Source organism: Phasianus colchicus, chromosome 5, assembly GCF_987193195.1.
Source record: "Phasianus colchicus chromosome 5, bPhaCol1.hap1.1, whole genome shotgun sequence".
NCBI classification, from domain to species: Eukaryota; Metazoa; Chordata; class Aves; order Galliformes; family Phasianidae; genus Phasianus; species Phasianus colchicus.
This window is the reverse complement of record NC_143440.1, coordinates 8,640,331-8,665,930: the sequence shown is the minus strand read 5'-3', so window position 1 is coordinate 8,665,930 and position 25,600 is coordinate 8,640,331. Positions and strand designations below refer to the sequence as shown.

The 25,600-nt window shown below is 37.7% G+C and overlaps 2 long non-coding RNA genes across 5 annotated transcripts in view; one reads left to right on the top strand and one right to left on the bottom strand.

Moving 5' to 3' along the window:
- Positions 1 to 14,947, bottom strand: part of LOC116243015 (uncharacterized) — a 45,622-nt gene extending 30,675 nt beyond the window's left edge. For both annotated transcript variants that reach the window (XR_016466657.1, XR_016466658.1), the window contains exons 1-2: positions 14,859 to 14,947; positions 5,287 to 5,355 (exon numbers count right to left, since the gene is read on the bottom strand). This is a non-coding gene — a long non-coding RNA (uncharacterized LOC116243015). The remainder of the gene's footprint in view (positions 1 to 5,286; positions 5,356 to 14,858) is intronic.
- A 60-nt stretch (positions 14,948 to 15,007) lies between these two features.
- Positions 15,008 to 25,328, top strand: LOC149917726 (uncharacterized). Of its 3 annotated transcripts, none has more exons than XR_016466660.1 (4): positions 15,008 to 15,116; positions 17,903 to 18,079; positions 18,554 to 18,665; positions 24,932 to 25,328. It is a non-coding gene; the product is annotated as an uncharacterized LOC149917726 (long non-coding RNA). The 3 variants fall into 3 exon arrangements; XR_016466659.1 differs by lacking the exon at positions 24,932 to 25,328 and adding an exon at positions 21,439 to 21,953; XR_016466661.1 differs by lacking the exons at positions 17,903 to 18,079; positions 24,932 to 25,328 and adding an exon at positions 21,439 to 21,953.
- The last annotated feature ends 272 nt before the right edge of the window (positions 25,329 to 25,600 follow it).

Genomic DNA, 25,600 nt, shown 5'->3' with positions numbered 1-25,600 from the left:
TGGTTTCCCCTCATTAAATGAGGATGTTGACTTTTTGTTGTTTTGGATGTCTCCTGGTTTTGGCTTGTGCTGAATGACTTGCTATTCCACTCTAAGTCAGTCCCTTTGATTATTACAAATGCTAAGCCATTATTCTTTATCAGTGAGAAAAAGCACTCTCTACTATTCTCCAAAATAAATAACATGAAAAAAATTAATGCAGAATTTCAGACTTCAGTAGGCAATAAATATATCCCTCAACATGCCAACAGTTGATATTGTAAGTCCTAGATTTGCGTAAATTCAGTTCATCTTAAATTATCTTGAAAAGACAGATAGCTTTAAAATCAGAAACACTAATAGCTGTTTAAATGAAAATTAGGATCTTGACAAAAGCATAAATTGTGTGCTTGTGCTCTTACAGAAGAATATCCACTTATTTAAACACAGGAAGATTTTTTTCTATGATGCGATTCCTATCAATAACAGCCCTTAAATTCCACATTGCACTATGAGCTCTCCAGGCTGCGCAGCACTCCAGTGCAATTTCAGATCTGAAAGCCCTCACCCTTATCCCACAGAGAGCATACAGCCTTGCTAGCTCCTCATAAGCATTAACCTGGGACAAGTTTCCAACCCTTGTTTTCCAGGAGTGAGAAGACTCCATTCTAAGTCCAACTCAGAACACCTTCCCTCCCTAAACAGGCACTGATGCACAGAAAAGTGATTCCAACTCCATGAATACAGTGAGCAGCAGATCCATCCTAATATCTGCCCTCATTTTAGCTTCCTTGGGTAGCAGAGGAATACCAGCTCAGAAGAATCTCACATCCCTCACGCAGTTCCTGAATTCACCACAGTACTTCCACTTGACAACAACAGCAGATTAGGCTATATACTTCAGAGGCTATGTAACTAAGTTGATTCTATTCAAAACTTTTCAGGAGCATAGTCTAATCCTTCATCTGGATATGCAGCCTAACTGCATTTCAATTCAGCATAATAAAGACATACGATGTGCATCAGCTCATCCTTCCCCATTCCCTACTACAAAAGCACAGGTGGCTAGGTCCTGACCCTGTGACCCTTTGCATGCTCTGAGCATAAATATCCTGAAAAACAAAGGGACCAGATTCCAAGAAATCTCACAATCATTCTAAAAAATCAGGCAGAAGTGACAAAAAGCTATTGACATCACTCACAATCACATTTATTGAGAGAGATGCTCAAACAAGAACACCAGCGTGACCACACTTTGAGTAGCGTATTCCGTTTTGGACTCCTCACGATAATAAAACGACATTGAGGTGCTGGAGCATGTCCAAAGATGGGCAACAATATTGGAACACAAGTCTTATGAGGGATGACTGAAGGAAGTGGAATTATTCAGTCTGGAGAAACAGCAGCCTCAAGAGAGATCTGATTACTCTCTACAACCATCTGAAAAGAGGTTGTAGCAAGGCAGGGGCCAGCCTCTTCTCCCAGATGACTAGCAACAGAACAAGAAGAAATGGCCTTAAGTTGGGTCAGAAAAGGTTCAGATTAGATACTAGGAAAAAAATCTTCTTAAAAAGAGTGGTAAGGCATTGGAATGGCTGCTTAGGGAAGAGAAGTCACCACCCTTGGAGGTCAAAAGATGTGCAGGTGTGACACTTAGGGATGTGGTTTAGTAGGCTTGGTGGTGATGCCTTAACAATTGTACCAGATAATCAAAATGATCTTTTCCAATCTTCACAATTCTATGAAATCTAAAATTAACATGACAACAAAATGCTGAACTCAAATGACAACTTACAAAAAAAAAAAAAAAGAAAAGCAAAGCAGCAATGTAGGTTATACTTCAGAATAGAATTCTTTGTTTCTTCATGATCATGTTTTGCCACTTGGGTATTTAACTCCACTCAAGATGATTTTTATGAACAATTTACAGTCTGTCTGTTCTTTTGTGAAAGACACACCTTTTCTTCTTTACTCTACTCTCCATCTTGACAAAAAAGTTTCAAAACTAGTGTCTCATTTTGCTGACTCTTGTTACTTGAGAGAACTAGTTTGATGACAGATCTTCAATGGATGCAACTGTGATGATCACACTCCACTTCTATTCCCATCTTCCACACTCTCCTAAGTTATCTCAAGTTAAATAACTTTTCTTTTTCCATTCCCATTCTGAAGTACCAAGGTTGTCAGTGCCTAATGTATTGGTACATCCATGACTGGCCATTGAAGTGATGTTGAAAGTGTTTTTGAGACTGTTGCTGTATTTCATGATGTACACACTGAGAAGCATCCATGCTAGAAAAATGCTAATGTGCCCCTAATATCAAGGTCACCTTCAGTTCTTCACTGAGATCATGCAGTAAGTAATAATGACACATAGTACAAACACTACCTTTTCTCAATTTTCTGCTGTCATTAGCTCTTGGCATCACAGTCAGCAGCAAATATAAAAAGGTGTACAAAGGCAATTTTTTTTTTTTTAAAGAATATGTTTATGTAAAATAATAAAAAAAAGAACAACAAAGACTTGGAGTTTGCATTGGAAGACAAAGATAAGGAAACTTTCTGTCCAAGTGGAGAAGTTGTCAGGTTTCAGTTCTTTCTCCTTATGAGCTTCACTTTCTGCTTTTGTGAGGAGAAAGGAGAATGGTTAAAAAAAAAAAAAAAAGACGACGACCAAACAAAGATACATATAAGATAGAAGGCAGTCAGAAAAGTAAAAGAACCTTATTCAAATACTGTTAACAACTAAGAACAGTGTATTCCCATCAAAATACAAAACTACAATGGGAACATGAAGGAAACATCCTGCTCGGAGTGTGAGAAATCTCAAAACAATTTTCAAAACTGAAACAAGTCAACTAAAAAAAAAAAAACCTATCTTGTTCCATTTCATTGGTCACGTACAGTGCTGATGTGGTAACTATTGGTGTTATCTCAATGAGCTTTTTTGATTCAAAAAAGAAAAGCACTCATTTTATTTACAGAAAAAGACACCACCAAAACATTCAGAAATTTATATTAAGATTACTAATATACTTGCAGGCAAGCATCCAAGATTTACTCTATGAAGAGTAGAAGAGCAGTTTTCAACATACCTTCTCCTCTAAACATTCCTTTTAAGATCAACATATTTTTGAAGAAAATTTAGAGTAAAATTGTAAGAGAATAAAATATTTTTAACCTGTTCAAATTTGCTGTTGTTCTACTTAGAATTTTCCATGTTTGCTAATCAAGTTTCCTAGAATTTCCGGCTCTGGTATTAGGTATAGCAAGGCAGGTAAATTCATATTTCTTAGTCTGGTTTGGTTTTTTTTCCCCTCGAGACGATTTATGTTATTTTTCACTCTATAATCACCAGGGCTAATGATCTACTACAAAAGATTAAGATCTAAAAATCCAGATCATAAAGTCAAAAAAGATTTCATATCCATAAATTAACTCCCACTCTTGAAAATCAAGTATCTATCCCATTCATGAGCATTTTAAACTGGTCCCTCCTCAGGCAGTGAGGTTATTTTAAACTTCAAAGTTAATCCTCTCTTGATCTGGAATAATTGCTGTAAGAGCCTGCAAGTCTTTCTGAGTGCTCTTCGCCAGCTGTTATGACCTACCTGTTTCCTTTATTCATTCCTTAAAATTAAAAATGCATTCCTGTTCCAAATTAACCCTTTCTCTCCTAAAAAAACAATCACCTGTGAATTTTCACAACTGCATCACTGTCTGCAATGCGGTTGCATGCTACAGCAACAAGTGGATCTTTACCTATAACTATTACTGAGGGCACACAGCACCAGATTTGCTTTAACTGAGGTCTGAATATACCAGCTAAGAATTTTAGATGGAAAGGAGTCTTAGTAACTGTATGGGAACTATTGAATCACAGCCTGAACCTCTGATTGATCACATGAGGCAAGCAATGAGTCAGCCTTGGGAGCACCAGGTGAAGGCAGTTCACCTGTGTGACCAGAAAGGGTGGAGCCTGGCTCCACCTCTCCTAGACCCCATTTAAGGGCCGACTGCCACTGAGGAAGGATCTCTTCTGGAGATTGCTTCCCTTGGAGTTTTTTTCTGCAAGCCCAGGACATGGGTAAGCTTTTCCATTCATTTCTGATTATCCCTTTCCAATGCAATAATCTTTCTAGCTATATGCTCTGTAAATAACAGTCTAACCACTCTGTATGTTTGTTGATTATGCACATGGCAAGCCAGCAGGCCAAATATACTAAAATATGTTTTTTCTCTGAAATATCTATAAATGGGTTGGGGGGAGACCATTACCCCCCTAGACAAAATGATCCCTAGACAGATCCCAGGATTTCTGGGATCCCCTTATTATGAATTAGCAACCATAGCTGAAAAATGGGGTCCCCTATGTGTTATGGGAATTACTTCCCCATTCCGTATGGCAGACTATTTTCACAGGCTAAGCAAAGATATGCTGGTTACAAAAGAACAGCAGCTAGTTGCCTTTATAGTGGCATGGCCACAGTTAAATGCTTTAAACCAGGCTGAAATGAGGGCTGATACCTTAAAAAATGAAAACCAGTTATTGCGAGATCACACTGAAAAAATAGAGCAAGAATTTGGTGCATTGACAGGGAAAAAAACTTGGAGTTTTCCAATAGGGCAGGTCTGTAATATTTCAATAGATCATAACCAGATTTCTGAATCAACGGATCTGGTTGATCTGGAAAATAAAATTCTAAATTGGACCTCAATGCACCACTTGCAATGAATCCCTTGGAGATCCATCCTATTATAACTCAAAAAAACCAAAAAAGTACAAGATAGAGCAGCAGGGATGCCCCCTGTTCAGTGGTCCTCTGCCCAAACTCCCATGTAATGGCCCACTGATATACAGCAATGGAGTTAAAGGACCTTGTGCAACAGTTCAGACAGAAACCGAGAGAAAGTGAGCTAACTTGGCTATTAAGATTATGGATTCAGGGGCAGAAAGTGTTGTGGTTAATAGTCCAGAAATCTCTGAACTACAACTGTGTATCCTCCCCTTACATGGTAGACAGAGGTTATATGCTGGCATCCAATATACCAATGAAAACTATTCCATAGTAGATTGGTTGATGGTGGCATGCCATATAGTCTGGCCTAATAAATCAGATATATTGTTACTTCCGGGGTTATGGTCTTCCATGGAGGACCTTCAAAACTACATTTGAGAACTGGGTATGAGGGAAATGATCTGTGAAGATACATTTGACAGCCCAGATAAGATTTTCAGCAGGTAAGAGATTTGATCTTGCAGCAGGCCCCTTCCTATCTATATGGGACTTTAGCTGCTATACTGACCTGGTGGCCTCAGAGTCTGTAGTCCAGCATGCTGCCCAACTAGTAGCCGATCTGGGGGAGACAGAACGCCTGTGGATGAAGCACAATATTTGCACATTGGAAGAAGCAGAAGTTCTTCCAGTAACTAGAACTAGGAGATCAACTGTATGAACTTCTGAACTGGGACCTGTATGAGCATCCTGAAAGAAAATGTATCATGACTTAATCTGGGCTGGAGTCCAACTTGCAAAAATTGATCACCAGCCCAATCATGTCCTCCTTCAACTATGGAAACAGTTGAAGGATAATCAAAAATTTTAAAACTACCCTAAAAAAAAAAAAACCTAGGGTAAGAATTACTGATAGATTGCCAGTGACAACATGGAGCTTAGAAGATGTTATAGTTCCTAGTAGGAAAAAAGAAGCCTCCTCAAGTGTCTTGGGCCACAATGCCTGAGCCACCAGAAGTAAAAGACTTGGCCATAGTACAATTTATGGCATGATAGGGGATGTTACTCCCCCTAGGGCCTCCCAACAGAACTGGAGGCCCTATGTAGAATTAACAGTTTTTGGTTCTGAAATAATATTCAGAGGGTGATGGCATTGGTTGACACAGGCACAGAAACATTGATAATTTATGGAGATCCAACTAAATTCAATGGTGACAGAGTGATGATTGGTGGTTTTGGGGGACAGACCATTCTAATCCTCCAAACATGGTTGAAAACCGGAGATTGGGCATCTCCCACCCAGAAGTATAAAGTGTCTATTGCCCCAGATCAAGACTACAGCTTTGGGCGTAGATATTTTACAGGGTCTGGCTCTCCAGATGACTGCAGGATAGTTTGGACTTTGATGAAGGTGAATTAGTATCTGGGCAGTGCAGGCAATATTGAGAGGCTATGCAAAGCATGAGCCTATTTGCCTGCTGAAACTGCACTGGATTACAAATGTGAGACAGTATAGGCTCCTGGGTGAACAAGATAAAATATCAAGAATGGTGCAGGAGTTAGAAAGAGTTGGTATAATAAGACCTGCACATAGCCCACATAATTCCCCCATATGGCCAGTGCAAAAGTTGAATGGAACATGGAGGATGACAGTGGATTATAGAGAATTAAATAAGGTCATGCTGCAAATTCATGCAGCTGTACCCAATATTGCCTCCCTAATGGTCACATTAAGTAGGGAGATAAAAACCTGCCTTTGTGTCCTAGATTTAACAAATGCATTCTTCCATATTCCAATTGCTGAAGAATTGCAAGACCAGTTTGTGTTTACACGGGGAGGCAGGCAGTGGACCTTCCAGGTCCTGCCATAGGGGTATGTGCACTCATCAACATATTGCCATAATCTAGTGGCACGTGGCCTGGCTAATTGGAGAAAATCTGATAATGTTAACTTGTATCATTATATTGATGATCCCCTGTTGACATCTGACTCACTGGAGGCAGTAAGACAGGCAGCAGATTCATTGACTACCACTCTGCAAGAAAGAGGATGGGCTATAAATCCTCAGAAGGTACAAGCTCCAGGCCTGACAGTAAAATTCCTGGGGGTAATTTGGTCAGGAAAGACCAAAGTACTACCTAGTGCTGTAATAGATAAGGTGCAGGCATTCTCAGTCCCTACAACACCAAAGCAGCTGCAGGAGTTTTTAGATATATTGGGGTACTGGCATTCCTTTATACCTCATTTAGCACAGCTGCTGAGGCAACTGTACAGACTCAGGAATATAGGCAACAATGGGAGTGGGGGAAAATGAAACAGGATGCTTTCCAACAGGCAAAACTGGCAGTTAAACAAGCCCAGGCATTGGGTATATTTGATCCTACCCTTCCAGCCAAGTTGGACATGTCACATAGGATGGCTTTTGCTAGGGTTCGTGGCAATGCCAGAGTTCGGACCCCCATTGGATTCTGGTCTCAGGTCTGGCACAGAGCAGGATATATAGTATGACTGAAAAACAGTTATTGGCTGCCTACTCCACATTACAGGCAGTAGAGCTGACAACTCAAACAGCTGAAATCTTAGATAAGACCACTCTGCCAGTTCAGGGGTGGGTGAAAGATCTGACCCACCTTCCTAAGACAGGGGTGGCCCAAGCACAAACAGTGGCACAATGGGTGACCTATCTCAGCCAAAGGAGTAGTCTGTTTTCATCACCACTCAAAGAAGAACTTCAAAATATCCTAGGCCAAGTGATGTATCACAATGATGCACCAAAAGAAACATTAGTCGCTCCACCAGAAAAGAGTCCTGTTCAGGAGGGGAAGTATCCTATCTCTGAAGATGCCTGGGACACAGATGGGTCCAGCAAGGGTAACCTGAGCAAGTGGAGAGCAATAGCATACCATCCTCCCACTGAGACAGTCTGGTTTGACGAGGGGGATGGTCACAGCAGCCAATGGGCAGAACTGCGAGCCGTGTGGATGCTAATAACCCAGGAACCTGGTGATGGTATCCTGAATATCTGTACAGATAGTTGGGCTCTGTACTGGGGGCTCACTCTTTGGATTGCACAGTGGGCCACCCAGGAATGCACTATCCATGCCCAACTAATCTGGGGCAAAGATATGTAGTTAGGCATTTGGAATGCAGTCAAACACAGGACAGTACATGTCTACCACATTTCTGGTCACTGACCCCTATAGTCACCGGGAAATGATGAAGCCAACACGCTGGCCTAAGTTCGATTGATTGAGAACTCACCATCTGAGAACATTGCCCATTGGTTACATCAGAAACAGCATGCTGGACAAAAGACAACATGGGCAGCTGCTAAAACGGGGGCTGCCCATACAGCATCTGACATCATCCAGGTATGCTGAGATGCTGTGACACTTGCTCCAAGATAAGACTGAGACCGTTGCCCAAAACAACAGCCCACCCTGATAGAGGACACAATTCCCTCCAGCAATGGCAGGTTGATTACACCGGACCCCTCTCTCAGTCTGAGGGGGTGAGATATGCCCTGACCTGAGTCAGTACTGCAAGTGGGCTACTGCAGGTCTATCCAGTACCAAAGGCAAACCAGGCATATACCACCAAGGCACTCACTAAACTGATGTCTGCCTACAGGACACCTCAAGTCATCAAGAATAACTAAGGGACTCATTTTACTGGTGCAATAATACAACACTAGGCAGAAGAAAACAATATTGAATGGCAATTCCACCTGTCATATAATCCAACAGGAGCAGGCCTCACTGAATGTTATAACAGTATTCTTAAGGCTGCCTCAAAGACAGACTCCCAGTCCCTGTAGTGGTGGACAAGACGACTCTATGAAACCCTGCAGGACCTGAATGAAAGATCTAGAGATGGCAGACCCAGTGCCCTGAAAATGCTACAGACAATGTGGGCCTTCCATCTTAGTACCCAAGTTACAGGCACTGATAATCAGTTAAGACCCTAGATTAGGAGTAAAAATAACCTTCTGCTCCCTGCCCCTGAGAATTTAGATCTGAGTACCCATAGAATAAAATGGCCTTAGAAGGTGCAGGTAGACATCCTCTGAGAAGATGACTTCACCACCTCTCCAGTCAACCTTACAGTTGTGTACAAATTTTAGGCTGTTACTCCTTGTCCTATTGCTTACACACTATTGGGAAGAACCTGGCCTCATATGTTTGCCCCCCAGCTTCCCCTAGATATTTATAAACACTTATCAGATTTCCCCTCGGTCTCCTTTTCCCCAAGCTGAACAGACCCAGGTTATTCAGCCTTTCCTCATACAGGAGATGTTTCAGGCCCTTAATCATCTTTGTGGCCCTCTGCAGGAATCCTTCTAGGAGATCCCTGTCCTTTTTGAACTGGGGAGCCCAGAAATGGACCCAGTGTTCTTAACTACAAAGAGAAAGGAAATAGAGATTTTTTTTAACACAAAAACACTTCCTGGTGACACTAACATGCTAGTATGATTTTATTTTTTTACTGTTATAATTACAAGTAAATGTGATACCCAGTCTTATTCATGGACGAGTCAAGATAAACACTTTTACAAAAATTATAACTTTAATTAATAAAGAACTGCCATTTATATACATATTTATAAATACTAATCCTACTGCTTAAACAAACACAGGCAGAACACATATCATACCTGCAGAATATTTTACTTCTGTTGAAGAAGTTGATATCTTCATATATTTATTTCAATTTTGGGAGAACTAATTTCCAATTATCAAAATACAAGATGGATGCCATAGAAGAAAAACTGCAAACAATTTTGTATGAAGAAATATAATGGAAATACCTGTCTCCAATATAACTGTGAAACATAGCCAGCAGATTTTGATTAATAAGATATCTGGGAGCTCTTAGTATATAGATTAATTGTAAATTACTTCAAACACTGTTATGCAGACACATTTAGAATCCTCTAGTAATGCAAAGGTAGAAACTAAAAAATCCTTTTTTTTTTTTTTAAGTTACAATAAACTTATTTAAAGAAACAAATGTTAAGACTTCCAATGATCACTCATCTCAGCTGGACTTTTAGAGCTCATACTGCAAACTATTACTTTTAAGCTGGATTGTTTCTTCATACAATTTGTTTGCTTAGATGGCACTGTGCCTAACTACTACACTGTCATGGAACTGTATCTTAAAATGAGAAATATAAAAGATCACACACACCTTTTGGATCTTGCAAGTATCAAAAATCACAGCTATTTGTTGTATTATTCTATAGCTATAATTCGAGGTTTCCCTACTACTTATTAGTTATGCAACAGAAGATTGATCATAATTATATTCTCAGCAATACTATCTAGATATCACATTGCTCTAACTACTGCTTTCATTGTCTGTGAAACCACAGTTCTTCCCAAAATATTTGTAACATCATGTGCCAGCTTCCTTAACTGGAAAACAAACATATCAGCTCCAAGTATTTGTTTCCCCTTCCTACTTTCATTAAATGGAAGCGTTCTAAGTCTGAATGGTGTAAACTTAGTTAAGGAATTGACACTGCATCAACCATAAAAAACACAAAAGATTTACAATTCAAGCGGAAAACATTATTCTAAATAACTCTATTTTAAAAGAATTTAGCCTGCAGGTGGGGTTTCTCATATCCTATTTTGGAACTTTTTAGCTTTCCATTCTGACTTAGCTCTACGCTGAAAGGCAGTCCATAAATAAGCAGATACTGCCCCCAAATCAACCCAGTAGAGAAATAACCCCGTGTTCTGTGCAGTGTTGACCCCAAAGTTAGGAGCCTAGGGTAACTCCAGTGAATGCCTATTTGCCTGCTGCACTTTCTCAGCCACAACATACAAAAAAATATTATTTCTTTCATATTTAAAAGGACTGTAAGCCTAAGGCTAAACATTGTTGTTACTTGATCTCCCACAGAATTTCCCCAGTGAACTTAAGGAAAATAATTCTCCCCACATTTCAGCGTGGAAGAACCATAGCAAAGCTTTGATTTTTTTTTTCCCCTCCTGTGCAAAAAGGAGCTACATCTCCAAAAACACTAATGACATACACAGGATCACAACTAATGAAATAATAATTCAAATAAATGCCTGTAATGGGACCATTAATAAGCAGGATTAGACCATACTGACAATTAATTCTGAAGGGTGCAGCTCCATATCTCCTTCCTGGTAGAGAAACCAGTTTAAAACAACCTGCTGCCTCCTATACATTTTGCAGAACAACCTGCAGCTAAAATTCTTCCTCCCTTTCAGAGGAACACAGCCTGCAGGTGCTTGCACAGGGTGATTATTACACTGGTCCAGCTGACAGGGTAACTTCTTTAAACAGGTGCAAAACTGATGGGGAAGTGAAAAAGCAATGTATTTGTGAGAATAGCTAACAAAATTTTTCATCTGCACTTAACAGTGAAAATACGTAACAAAACATGTCAAAAAAGTTCCTGGCAGGATGCATCTCAAATCAAGACTGCTCTGTAAGCATACTTCAGATATTGCCAATAGCTGTAATGCAACATGTCTCCCATCGTTTTTGCAAGCTTTTAACTATTATTAGTTGAAAATTCAAGCAAGGCATCCGAGAGAAATAAGGAGTAACAAGCTTATGAAAATAAACATGATGAACAACAAAACCTTTATGGGAAAACTTCCTCAAGTCTCAGTATTCACTGAGGCCCATTGCTCCACACTGACAGCAGTAAAGGGAAAGAGCTGGGTTCAAGTCCTGTGATCTAAAACATATGCTTTCCTTTATAGACAGTACGCTCAATTCCTTTAATCTACTCACAGTAAGAACTCTATTTTTCCATGAATTACTTGTAGGCCAAGAAAGCTAATGGAATTAAAAATAGGTCACAGACAAAAAACCTACATTTTGAAATCCGAGTTGGCCAAAAAGTGATAAACTCAAGCATGAGGATCATTGCCTCAAAGACAGTCCAGACAACAGCTCTGGTAAGCATTCATTACACATTTCACATGGAAGTGAACTCTGGAAGCTAACAGTAATTTAAATGTAAAAATTAAGTGTTGTGTTGCAGATAAGATCTTACTAGATGGGGGTTGGTTGACTCCTCGCTATAATTTCTATTTCTTTTTAACTAAGCCAGCCAAAAATGCTCTTGGTGTTTCCACTCACTATTGTGTTTTATAAAAATAAAACAGTCTTATCAGCAAAGCAATACTCCTAGAATAAATCACACCACTAATCGTTTTAGTTACGCAAGGAAAACTTTCCTCTGTAGATGTACAATTACTCAGAGGAAAAGTTCTATCCAACCTACACTGGAATGCATTACCCTGTGGGTGCAAGCACGTACTACTAACAAAGCAGTGTCAAATGAGGTAGTGCTAAAACTAGAGGCATTAATGCTGTGCTCTACCCCAAACAATTTGCCTTGCTGGAACTATCTCCCTCTACAGTGCATCCTCTAGGAAATAATGCCTGGAAAACAATTATGAAAAGCAAGTGAATGTGTTTTAAAACTCCTGCTATGAAATAGGTATCTGCTATGAAGCAGGATCACTGAGGATCAATGAAGGAAGAAAGTCCTATTCTTTCATATGTTATGCTTGCTTACTTCTACAGTAAAATAAGAATTAAATTTACTACACAGAATATTTCTAACAAGAAGTCCCTGGAGATTTTCCTTTTTTCCTTCTTAATAACTTAGATCTTGCAATAACAGTATTTAGTACTACAGCTTCCCCCCAAAAAAAAACCCACCAAAAAACCCACCTGCATTTCTGAAGAGTGTCCAAGAAAGTTTATTTTTTTTTCCACAGACTGATCCCAAATCATAAGAAACAGGCTGGGAGTTATAGCAATACAGTGCTCTAGCACTGTATTGGACAAGCAAGTGGTTTTAGTTTGGGTTGTCAGCCCCAGTCATGGAACAAAATCATAAAGAATGAAGAAAGTCCAAAATAACATAAATTGAAAGAGTTAAGTACACACACCAGCTTCTCAGCATACCTTATAAGCACCCTAACAATTCCTGTATTCTACTGTTGGCAGAATACTTAGCAATCTTGGTGACTGTTGTAACTTGCTCTGTAACTCTGTGCCAAAACAGAAACATGGTAATGACATTGAATAGGTAATTAGTAACTATTAAAACGGTATACAAACTAGGGCGTAGTCAAGGTGCTAGCATCTGTCTAACCCACCTGGAGCAATTTGGCTCCCTAACAAAGCATCAAAGATGGTGGCGTCTCTGTGGAAGTTTTTATAAATCACTCACATGGGCTATCAAAGGGTAAAACAAACTTAGCTTCATGTTAAGTCTTCTCACATGAAAATCGTGAAGAAAAAGTTTTATAGATCCCTTAAAACAAACAAGGAGAACAACAACAAAAAAAAAAATCAACAAAACAAGAATTCATTAAATATGATGTTTCAAGTAAAATGGGTTCAGGGTCTTGTTTTAACTTCTAAACCTGAAGCATCTGAAATGCTCCCCAGACTTCTCTAGTTTCAAGTGCTATAGGCACATGGGAAGTATTTGTATGTCCCCTGTAGACTACACACTACTTTGCACTTCCAGGAAACAGCAGCCAGCCCATTCCTAGAGCCACCATCTTTTTCTCATTCCCTTATACCAGCAGCTGCTCCAAGAGCAGGAATTCCACTTTATTTTGCCTCCTCAATAGATAATGGTAGTTTTCTTTGCTCCTCCCCTACAACGTGGAGTAGAAGAAGAGGTGCTAATACTTTGTGAACATGCTTGACATCCATATAATGTCAAAGTTAAAATTGTTGTGCTTCAAGAGGATTCATATAGTGTTGGTAATTCATTAAGTTTCACCATTGGTCAAGTCAAGCATCAAACCTTATTAGAAAGATTTTCCCAGAAAATCCTTTCTGACAAAAGAACACTTCGGCACTTGAAACAATTTGAGGTTGTAATATTGTTTAAAAAGTAATATGCAAGTAGAATAAATTCACCATTGTTTCAGTTGGAAACCAAACCCAGACTGCTCTTAAGAGTTTCTATATTCTATATAGATAGATATAGATTCTATATCTATCTATAGAATATTCTATATTCTATATTCTATAATATTCTATATTCTATATATAGATATATTTCTATATCTTTTTTGTACTTTTTTTCCCCCCTCTTCTCTTCCATGAAATCAGACACCATTTAATGATCACGAAACCTAGACTTGACTCACTGCAGTTTCCCACCATAACAACCTCTGCACTCTGTTAGAACAGGATTGAACACTGCCAATTCAAGCCTTGCCAGTAATAAGTAGGTCTTTATATACAAAAGGTGTGAAAAACTGAGTACTCTTCTGTGGATGTTATAAAGCTATTAATTCAAAGGAAAGCTGCAATATCAACACAAAGACGTTTCCAGATGCTAATTACCACTACAAATAGAAATATATGAAATGCTATTGCACATAGAATGCTGACAAGAGTGCACGTAGAGGCTGACAAGGTGTATTACTATCAAATGGGTAATAATTCTAGAAGTTGAATGAATGAAAACTTGCAGAGCTTCCTAAAGCAAGCTCAGGACTGGTTACCCTACATAAGCTTTTTAGCACTAGTATTTCCTGCACAACTGATTTTCAAGTTTGTTTTGAACTCAGAATACAGAGGCTGTTCTGGAATCTACTCCAACAGCTACAGCTCTGTTAGAAATCAGCTATTGGGTTTCTATGCTATAAAGTAAGTTTCTCATACATCATTTCATTTTCTGATCCATTCCAGATTTTAACCCAGCATGAACACAGCATAAAGTCATTCCTAAGAATATCTAATATAAATAGACCTGAAGAGACTAATTGACCCACTGAGAGCTAACACAGCAGCATGTCTGCACTTGTACTTCAGCTACCACAATCTATAACAGCAAGAAGGCTATTTTAACAGAGCAAAATAAGATATACCAACACAAGCATTAAGGCTAACTTTAAAATTCCCCAGTAGTTCCCTACAGCACCTTCAGGTCTTCTCAGGAGCAGACACAACTGAGAACATCAAGCAACCCATATATGATTAAGATACCAAAAATATCTGCTTATCAACAAATACTCAAGAAAAGTAAAATTCTACTACTTAAAGCTCTTTTCACCTGCATTCTCTACAAACTAACTAAATAAAAGAGAAAGGGGACTATAACTGGTGCTTACCTAAAGAGCTCAGCTCCTATGTTGTCACAATAAAATCCAACAGATGTCTTTATTTCAAGTACAGCTAACACTAGAGGTCAACCACAGTGGAGAAAGATTATAAGCTAGGTTTTCTTAGTGGTCTCCACCTGTTTTATATCGAGTATCAGGTGTGATTATTAGCCTCAGCTGTGAGAGTAAAAGCAGGCTCTCCCTGGTCTGAGTCAGGGGGATGGAGGGGCTCAAGGTCAAATAGAGCTGCTCAAGTTGGAAAGAGTGGTAAGTAGAAATAGTTTTTCTGAGCTGTCTGGTTGCTGGATTGTGCTTAAAAAAAACAAAAATAAGTCTTTGGTAGCCATACTAGAACATGTGCAATGAGAGATGTCTGCTTGAAGCAGTGATTCCACTCATCCTCCTTATTCCAAGTGTTCACATCCCTCTCTATCACAGTGTTCTATACCAGAACTACTGAAGGCAGTTATCAAGGATTTAGCATATGATAAAATGCAAAAACCTGTTGGTACCACTGCCAAAACAGAAGCTACTATATGTATGCTATGGTTGCTAAATGGTTTCTGAATATCTCTTAGAAAAGTTCTTTCTGGCAAAAATGGAGCGTAGTTAGTGATAGTAAAACTAACAGCTGTGAGAAGGCAAATAAGGGAGGTCTTAGGCATTTGTGGGATTACGCATTGAAAGGAAAGGTTCTTTGCTATATCAGGACTTAAAACAGATGAAAAATGAACTTGATATTATAACTTTTTAAATTCAGATTTTCAAATAACTGCTCTTGGTACCAATAATGTACTTATTAAATACGTTGAACTGAAGACAGGCAGAACGTTGTCATGTTTACAAGAGAACTTCAGCAGTGCTTGACTGAAACGAGCAGCTACATCAAGCCTATGTGTTACTGCTCATAATTATTTCTAATTCCATTAGAATAAAGCAATTATTTCTAAAAATCAATCTGCACGTGGTAGTATAATGCTGGATAACCATTTTAAGCTGCATGTAACATGCAACGCTAATTTGAAAACACTGGTTACATGTAATGGGTGGAGAAAGATATTAAATCAGAATGCCAGAAAAAAAAAAGAAACCTGATTCTCAGGGTGATACTAATGACTTCCAGTTCAATCTTTGTTCTGCAAGTTCCTTTCTCAGACCAGCTGGGAGGAAAAACAAGCAACATAAACCAGGTTTGGGTTTGCAGTAAGGTTAAGGGATATTTTGACTTGAGAAGTTAATGCAATGCTTTTATGCAGTGCCAAAGCCTCAAGGGCTTCTTTAAAATTCATCAACAGACAATAAGCTACAAAAAGGAGAGTGACATGAGTTCAAACTGAAAAAAAGAAACCTGCTCCGTTATCTCTACAGAGATATTTTCTTCTTGCCACCAAATTTGTTATCATTCAAGACAACCACACAGCACAGCAAGAAACAAGCATGCATTTTATTCTTAGATAAATCTTTTGGCATCTTTCATTTGGGTTACAGAGCTTAATGAGCTATGAAGAGATATCATCTGGATGAAAAATCTCTGTGCCTTGAAATGCAGAGTAGATACTAACTAGTACAAAGCAATTCTCTGCAAATGTCTGTGGGAAAGCACTGCTGTTTGAGAGGACTGTTAAAGCAGTTATTGGAGATTGTGCAGGTTTTTTCCTGCAGTGTTTTTTTTTTCTTTTTCTCTCTGCTAGGTGGTAGAGATCAGCTGACCATAAAAGCAGGCTGAGATCACCGTAAGCTTTGTTGTTAATTACAATAGGAACTGAAGTATAGGAAAGATTATCATAAAGATTCCTTTCATCCTCATTTTATTTTAGTTTGAAGGACGTGGTTGAATTTTCCTGAGAGAGCATTAATAACTTCAGCTCACTGGTAGCTTTTCATCACAGCACGTTCTAAAGTCACCCAAAAGTAACAAAACAGTACAAAACTAGTGCAGAGTGGTTCTGACAAGAAGCCAGTCCAACAAACAGCTTACATCGTTTTCCAAAGGTTGCACAGAAATTCTTGAGTCCAGTTCTTGTTTTCTGCCAACAGTGTTAGTGAGAATGGCAGGTGCAAAACAGATTAAACTGATTGCCTTTGGAGGAAAGCACAGCTGATGTACAGTGATCCTTCTCTAACCAGCTGTAATGTAAACAATAGCAATATTTGAAGTACCTTTGACATTTCAGGTGGACGTTGTATTTCTCCAGATGCAGAGAAATGTTTTGGGAAATATTATACTGTATTTCTCAACAGATTAACAGGTAAACAGGATAGATATGGCATTAGTCTGTTAGCATGCAAGATTTCTGTGTACTTTTGAAAGTTAGAGAAGCTCAGATCCCATACAATTTCTTTAAAAGCTTCTTCAAAAACAAGACAGTCTAATGAAATACCAGCAACTAAGCTATGCCTATTACAAAGCTGTGCCCCAATTTTGCCTAGCTGTCTTTTAGTCCATGATGCAATGCTTTCTTCTAGAGATAGGAACTGAGTATAATTCAGCTAATAGTCAGAATCCCATCTCACATACAATAATATCAAGACTGCAGCACAAGCCTTAATATTATTTCGTATTCTCCAGAGTCTTGACAGAAAACAAATGATTTCACGTACACTAAGCAAAACATTCTTAGTGACCAGTAATGGACAAGGAAAGCAGCTCTCCTTTTAATGTGGCTCTGAGTAAAACACAATAGATTTTTCTCTCTCCTTCTTCAAAAGGAGTGTTTTCTTGCATGCTGTTGCCCATACACAAGGTGTAGAATTAACATCAGTGGAGGGATTCAGGAGAATTAAAGCCCCTGTTGGTATAGACTCACATCATGTGTAAGAAACACCTGCTAAGGAATACCTGCATTCCTGCTTTGCCTTTCTCTTGCACTCTCTCTCTCCCTTTGTGTGATTCCCTCTAGCCCTACTCATTCTCTCTCGGGAGTAATTTAAAATTGAAAATTTGCCATTCTTAATAATGAGACTGAAATGGAAACGTAGTCATAGAAGTGTTTGTATAAAAACAGTACATTCCTACCATAAATCTCACTATATTTTGACTCATCCATTTACAGGGCTCCTTTGTCTCATGTATTATTAACAAAGCTGTTAATTAGTGCTCCAAGCCTGCAAAGTAATGTGAAGCAATTTCAGTAACTGGTACCTGCTCTCTTGGTTGTACCTTTACAACTGGAGCTTGCACAGCCTTGACTCCAAGCAACCAGAACAAGTTTGCAGAGATGTCAATTAAGGTACTTTTACCTGAAAATCACAATCTGAAATCAACGTGCCACATTTAAAGAGGATCTTTTAAAAAAAAGTCTCTTTTCTAAAATAGAATCCTGACAACCACTTGTTTACAAAAATGAGAGGAATGGTTTATTGGGAACTTATGCTAGCACAAGGCTGTGAGAAAAGCACTGCAAGAGGTATATGTGTGCAAATCAGAAACAATACATCAGCTATCTGCTGCTTTTATGCCATGGCATGCATAATGGTAATTATAACCCAAAAGCCCAGCATCAAATTGAGGGGTTTTGTAGGTCTTCATAGAACTACTTGGCTTGCTGTCTCTTCTGAAACATTTCAAGCTTAATGTAAATTAGAATCAGAATTATAATTTTTGCCTTAACATTTAGGGAAACATTTAGCAGTTTTACTGGCTATGCATGCTTTTTCAGAATGTCAAAACTGCAAAGTTTGCACTATTTATTCATCTCTTTCAGGAAATAGATTCACACCTTGGAAAATATTTGCAGAAAAAATCGAAGGTTATAAAACATCAGAGCAGTTGTGTCTTTCTTGAGACCTAGGACTGCAACCAACTCTCACCTGTAGGTAAGTCTTTGTAGTAAAACAGCTCAACAGTGCATGATAAATGTACGTGTGTTCTGGTAATACAGAGCATACATACAATTGCTTCTATGCACAGCAGCAGATGATGTACTGTTGTCTGAAAGAGAATACAATCCACATCATACTGATGTAAGAACAATATATTATTTCAAAAAAATGTTTCATATTGATTGGTTTCAAATATCTGACCCTTCAACTCAGTAATTGAAATCAATGTGATCACAAAAAAGAGGGGAAAAAGTGTTGGCTGCAGTTGGTATATTGGACAGAAAATATTCAGAAGTGAAAGAAATAGGGGAGATGGTCTGGCAATGGACCAGTAATCAAGTAATTAGCAGCAAGAATCTGCTCCTGATGTTAGGAAGACAGACAAAAATAGAGACAGAAGAAGAGTTAAGATAGAATGAAGGGAACGGGGGAGGCTAGGAAGCAGAAAAACAACTGAAAAGATATTTTTTGCATTGGGGAGTAGATTAAAACTACAAAATGAAGACGATTACCCTTGGCCATGCCTATCTACAGTGTGAGAAAGTCAATGCAATTTTGTGCCCCAAGCCAAAAGTCAATGTGAAGTATGGCAAACAGATGATAAAGGAACATGTAGCTCAGAAAAGAAGCTGTGCATTAATGTGAAGCAGGATCTGTACTGGGACTTAAAGCTGGGAAGAAGCCTAGAGCTGAAGGCCTGGCAGAGCACTAAGTCAAGGAGTTACAGATACTGGAGATAACACTGAATGCATTACACTGGGTCAGCAGAAGAGGCTGAGCAACAGGAAAAAGACCAACAAACATCACATACTGGTGATGTGGTAGTAAAATGATGTAGATTAGAAGGAGGCATTGAGTGTGCAGTTCTGATGGGAGTAAGGACAACTACTGAGACTACAGAGAAACAGTACGTAGCTAAACTAGGGGTGAAGAGAAACTTCTATAAATAATGAAAAAGTAGATTCTCTGTTTTGGTTGACCAATTACAAAAGTACAACCTGAGTCATTAACAAGAAAAATCAAAACAAAACCAAAGAAGCAGAAGGAGGACAAATAATACTTCATTTAGAGAGGTGAGAGGTTCTTGTGTTAAGCATTCACTTTTAGTAAAACTCAGAAATGTCAATGAAATAGCTGAACTAGACTGCCATACACCTGGTACATCTTGTGAAGGGGCTCTGTGTTACCACACTGTTCCATCTTAAGATTGAGCAGAGTGAAGTGAAACATTTGGTAAAACAAAATGACCTTTGCTATTTGTATGGCTATTTCTTAAAGTTTCCAGCATTTAACTAAGTATTCACAAGTAGAACTGTAGTACCAATCACAGAAATATCTCACCATTTGAAATGCAGGCAGGCATTCCTTTAAAGCAGCACGTACATTCATCAGTATGCATTTGTCTACATCACGACTTTGCAGTTCTGTCAAACAGCAACAAATAGCAGCATAGTTCAAAAATGCACTTTTCTGGTAGTCAGGAGTTCATGTTTCAACACATAGAATTCCAAGTTTCAGAAAATTAATTTATGATGAATCTGAAACTACATGCATGAGATATGCATCTCTATTCAATCACCTATGCTTATATTAGACAGTTTTACCTTAAATTTTTAATTAAAACGCTGATTTATATGGAATTTCAGAAAAAAAGACAACCAGCAAAACACAAAAGCAACAGTTGACAAGATTGAGAAACATCCAAACTAGAAGCTCTGCACTTGCTTAGACTTCTGAAATCTTTGGGCTGAAGCAGCACAGAAAGGGAATAGCTGCTTCTGATGCTCATCAAAATATTTTTTTTTCCCTGTGTGACCTCTGGTAGATAAGTGCACAGATTCCTGTGCAACTTTCATGCTTTTATATGTGTATCTGTATTTCAGATTGGCTCCTACTTACATTACAGGAACATCCAGGGAGATGTAGCTGTTTGTGAATTTGCCAATTTGTTTACAAAAATGCAGGAGATTATTGTTTCTTCCTCTACAGTCAAAAAGAAGTATCATATCTGAAGTCATTACCCTGTCAAAGCACTTCTCAAATAAGAATTGCAAAGAGATCCAGTGATGGCAACACGATCAGCAAAAACCCTGCCAGATCAATCTGCAGCAATGAAGCAGGTGCCAAATGAAGCCAGGAAGCCAAGGACCTGAGTTTAGATGCAGTTCTTAAGGCAGTGGATAGAGATGTAAGGGTCAAGGCCTCAGATGAGGCTTCTCACAGTTTTCTCACAACGTAACTATTTCACAGCAGCCTGCTGAAAACTTATACAGTGATGACACACCAGAGCTAGCTTTGAAAATAGAGAGATAATAAACTCTTGGGACAGCGGAAAGAAACTGCAGAAATTAGAGGAAATGATTATGCATTGGTTAGGGCAATTAGAGCCTATCAGTATCTGCTCTCAGGTTGTACAAAAGACACAGGAACCTGCACAAAATCTTAAGACATATGTATTCAGTTCAGATAAATCCCTACGAGACAGACAGCAGACTGGGGAAGAGAAAAACAGACAAAAGCTTAAGATTCCCTATGTTTTGTTTTTCTCCTTTACAGACACTGGAAAAATAAAAACAAACACAGATTCTGCCCTCTATTTCATATCCATCAGAGCCTAGATGCCAAACTAGTGCACTCATAACTCATAAATCCTGGACTCATCTTTAATACCATCAAGAAGAATGCCCCATTTCTGAACATAAAGAGCAGTTTGTATCATTTGTGTCCCTGACACAAGGATTTTCTCCCTCCTCTTTTTCATTCACAGATTAATTTTGAAAACCAAGGAACAATATTCCTTCACAGCTTCTTTAATGTTTCAACTGTAAAAAAAAATCCAGCATGTTAGCATTACCATTCAGGATGCAGAATAAAGAAGACCACAGCAGGAAAAGCACAATTGTTTCAGGTCTTCTGTTTAAATTTTAGATCAATTTGTGTTCCAGGGTGACAAAAAGTCTCAAAAATGCAATGGGAAAGAGCATAGCATGAAATTTGTAGTCATTGTCTGTTACGTTACTGAATGCTAGCAGGGAACTTCCAGTGCTGGTTGTAACAAAACTGTAACGAGGCATTTAGTTTCATTTATATTTGTTTACTGTTATCTTTACTATTTTCAGAGGAAATAAGAAGTCATTAATACAGCTCCAGTCAGAATTCAGATTATTGTATGTCAATGTTTTTGGTTGTTTTGTAAGCAGAGTGCTGTTCTTGGCAGCCTTCAATGTATTCTACATTCTACTACAAACTGAATATTGGTACAATGCAATAAATTGTATTTTATCTTTCCTTCCATCATAGCAATCTGTTAATCTTTGCTAACACCAATTTTAGTGATAGATAGGAAATAATGTTGAAAATTGAATAATTACCATGTGTAGAGATGTGCACAATATTCACATAAGGATTTGCCTGCTTTTTCATTGACGATTGGAATTTAGCTTTTTCCCAAATCAGACTTGTAAAACCAGTATATATTCATATACAAATACTGCTTCTGGAGTGCATCTTTATTGTATTTATTACTGTAAAAATATCTTGTCTATCGAAAACTGTGTCGTATATAAAAGTGAGGATAGAACTATATTCTCCCCTCTCTTAAAGTTTTGGCAGAAATATGTAATATTAAACAGGGAATTAATCTCTAATTATAGAAAATCTACAATATTTGACTATATATATATATTACATGTACTGCTTGTCAAGAAGATCATCAAATACCACAACTAAAAACTATAAAGCAGTTTCAAGTTATTATTTGTTAAATGGTTGTTAAAAGGTATTTTAAGGTATTGAAGACTTTCATTCAGCCAGCATTCTGCAGCAGGTTTGATTTTAAGCTGTACATGCTGATTGACTCTTTGCTTTGAAAATGAAATAGTCTTCATAATGGGGCAAGTGAAGAAAAAGTTAAATGAATATACAGAATTATGAGGCAAAGGAAGAAAAAATACCCAAATGAGTGAAATGGAATAATACCAAAATGAGTGACAAGAAAAGGAAGAAGCTTCAAAAACTTGAGGCTTTAGAATAATTATACTCTTTCTTGTTTTATATTGAGAAATTACCATATTTACTCATGTCAAATATATTTGAAAAGACCAGCAGAAAGAAGGAGACACTAGTATTTTTGCTTACTTTTTATTTATTATTATTTTTTTTTACAATGCATGAATTAGATTCAAAGTCAGGAATTTATTTATAAAAGCTAACTACAATCGAAATTTTGATGGTAGCTCATCTTAAAAGCTCTCTTTATTTTACCAGTAGTCTTTTCTGTGTTTTAAGTATTTACTTTCACTTTTAGAATTAGCTCTCATCTACTGCAAACTTTCTACACCAGTTGAAATAGACAATTGTCAAAAGTAAAATGAGCTTTAAAATTCCAGGAGTGTGAAGAATTAATACTTATATCAGTAGATAATCTCATATTGCAGAAATGTTCTAAAGAAGTACGTTGTGTACCTTATTCTCAACACACAGTTCAGTGCATTTTTATGTACTGCAATACAACCTCACACTTGGCAGATATTAAGTAAGATTTTCGGAGGTAATAGGAAGTTTCCATCTCTTGACAGCCATAAGAACTTTATTATTTCTGTTGATTCAATTTGCTGTGTGTCAAAAAATGTTGCTGATTATATCCACATTATTTTTACTCTGAGGTGCTCAAAAAGATAAATATGACAGACAATATTATTAGTAAATATTTTAATATTACTATGTCACTATGTTTTATGTATTTTATAGATAAATACAATAATGTCACATTTGTTTGCAGGGCACCTGAAACTAGTTTACAGCCCAATTACAAGGTAGGATATTTGAGTCTAAAAGACATAAAAACCCTGCAGCTTTACTCTTTCTTCTTAGGTGGTGAATGCAATTATGGATATAAATGAAGAAGCCTATATTCTTGCTTTCTATTCCTCTTTTCCAAATGGTTTATATTATCTTTACATAAAGTTCTTAGGCACTGTTTCTCCCAACAGACAAAAGAATCTGCTAGCTTCTGTTTAACTCTTTAATTTCTTCCAATTCTTACGCCACCCATTTCATAAAGTGAAAAGTATTGTTAAATACATTGAACATAACAGCTTTACAGTTTTTTAAAGAAAAATGTTTAAAACTTGTTGTGCTTTATATATATCAGTGAGATTTTTTCAAACATCTACAGCAGATTATACACAGAAACCTCTCTCCAGGGAACCCAGAAGAGGCTCTGTGGTGTTTCCACACCCACTCAATTAAAGGATTACTAATATTAAAAAGCAAGGCTTTCTTTGGGAACACAGGTTTAAGAGCTTTGTCTGATATTGGTAGGGATCATCTGTGCTTGTAAAACAATGGTAGACCTACCAATATGAAATACACAGCTAGGCATGTTTGAGATGGACATAAACTTGAGAGGTTTCTTTAATAATACAAACCGGATCCTACAGTAGTTTCTATTTAGTGCAGAAATGTCATTCACATATGTCCACTATCTCCCTTTATAGTACCAGTTATAGGTAAAACCCTTCTGTATTTTTCTCTTCCATAACTAAGAGTTTGTGTCCAGACTGAAAAATATGCCTTATTTCTTCTGTCTAAGTCAATTGATCCTAAAGAAAAGGATTAATTGGGCTATTAAAAACTATCTAGGCACAGCACAAAATTCATTTTTTTATTGCAACCTTAATTTTACATAGATCCAGAACTGGCAGTAATTAACTGCCAGCAGTGTTTGCTGATTCTATATTATGGAGGCCTATAGGTGCTGTGATAGATAGAAGCTAGTGAGTTGATGTAAAATAAATGTAGCATGCTCCAAATAGAACATTTTGTGTTATGAGACCTGCATAGTTCTTATCATCAAGGACTGAAAAATGGGAAAAAGTGGGTGAAAATATTATAGCTTTCATTTAGAATAGTATACTTTCATAAAGAAAAGATATAAAAGACATCATGGACTGAATCATGCATGAGGAAGAAAAACACACACATACATGTACTTCAAGTCCAGACTCTGACATTAGTTACATTAACTTAATAAACAATAGCTCTTTTAGATTCAGTGCGACTAATATGACTCACAGATCAGCCAACCACAAACCAAAATCACTGTGGAACATGGTGCAATTTCTATACTCAACTGCCTTTGGATGAAGTGCTCTTTTAGGGCTCTAACTGGCTTAATTTACTTAAGCAGTATTGCAAAAGGTAGCAAGTATGGATAGCATCTGGCCTTTAACTGTGTACCATTCATTATTTCCTCACAGAGGTCAGAACTTTACATGCAGAAACAGCTTCAAGCAAAACATTTGGATGGGAAAAGCTTCAGTGTCTCCACAAGCTTTATTTGAATGGATGACTCTCCTGAATTGCTTCTTGATTTCATTAACTTAAGTACAGAGTCTCTGCAATGGTTGTCTAGCCTGTTACCCCTATGGTATCTAGAAGATAAACTTGAAGAAAAATAAACTGTACCAAAATAAAGTGATAGGTACACTTCTACCAATGAAGATCAGCTTCAGTTGTTATTCTTGCAATATACCTCTTTTCGAGTGAAACATGAAAAATAGCTGGAAGGCTCAAAAGTAGTTGTGGTCTGGACATGTTTGTATTTTAAAAAGAAAAAAAAGAGCAGATGGATATAATAAATTAATTAAGCAGATTACTTTACAGTAATATTTTTTTTTCACTTGATGAACAAATATTGGATTGGTTATAAGTCCTGCCATTACAACTGGCATTTGTAATTTTGATTCTCATAGGAAACATGTTCAACTATACCTGAAAAGCTTAGATAAAATAAAGAAGCTGATTATAAAATCTGGGACATATTTAGAGCTGTTCTTGAAATACAGCCTCTACAGAAGTGTAAAAAAGTAATATACATTAGCTTAAAATTTTTAAAAACTCGAATCAGGTGATCAGAAGGGTATGGA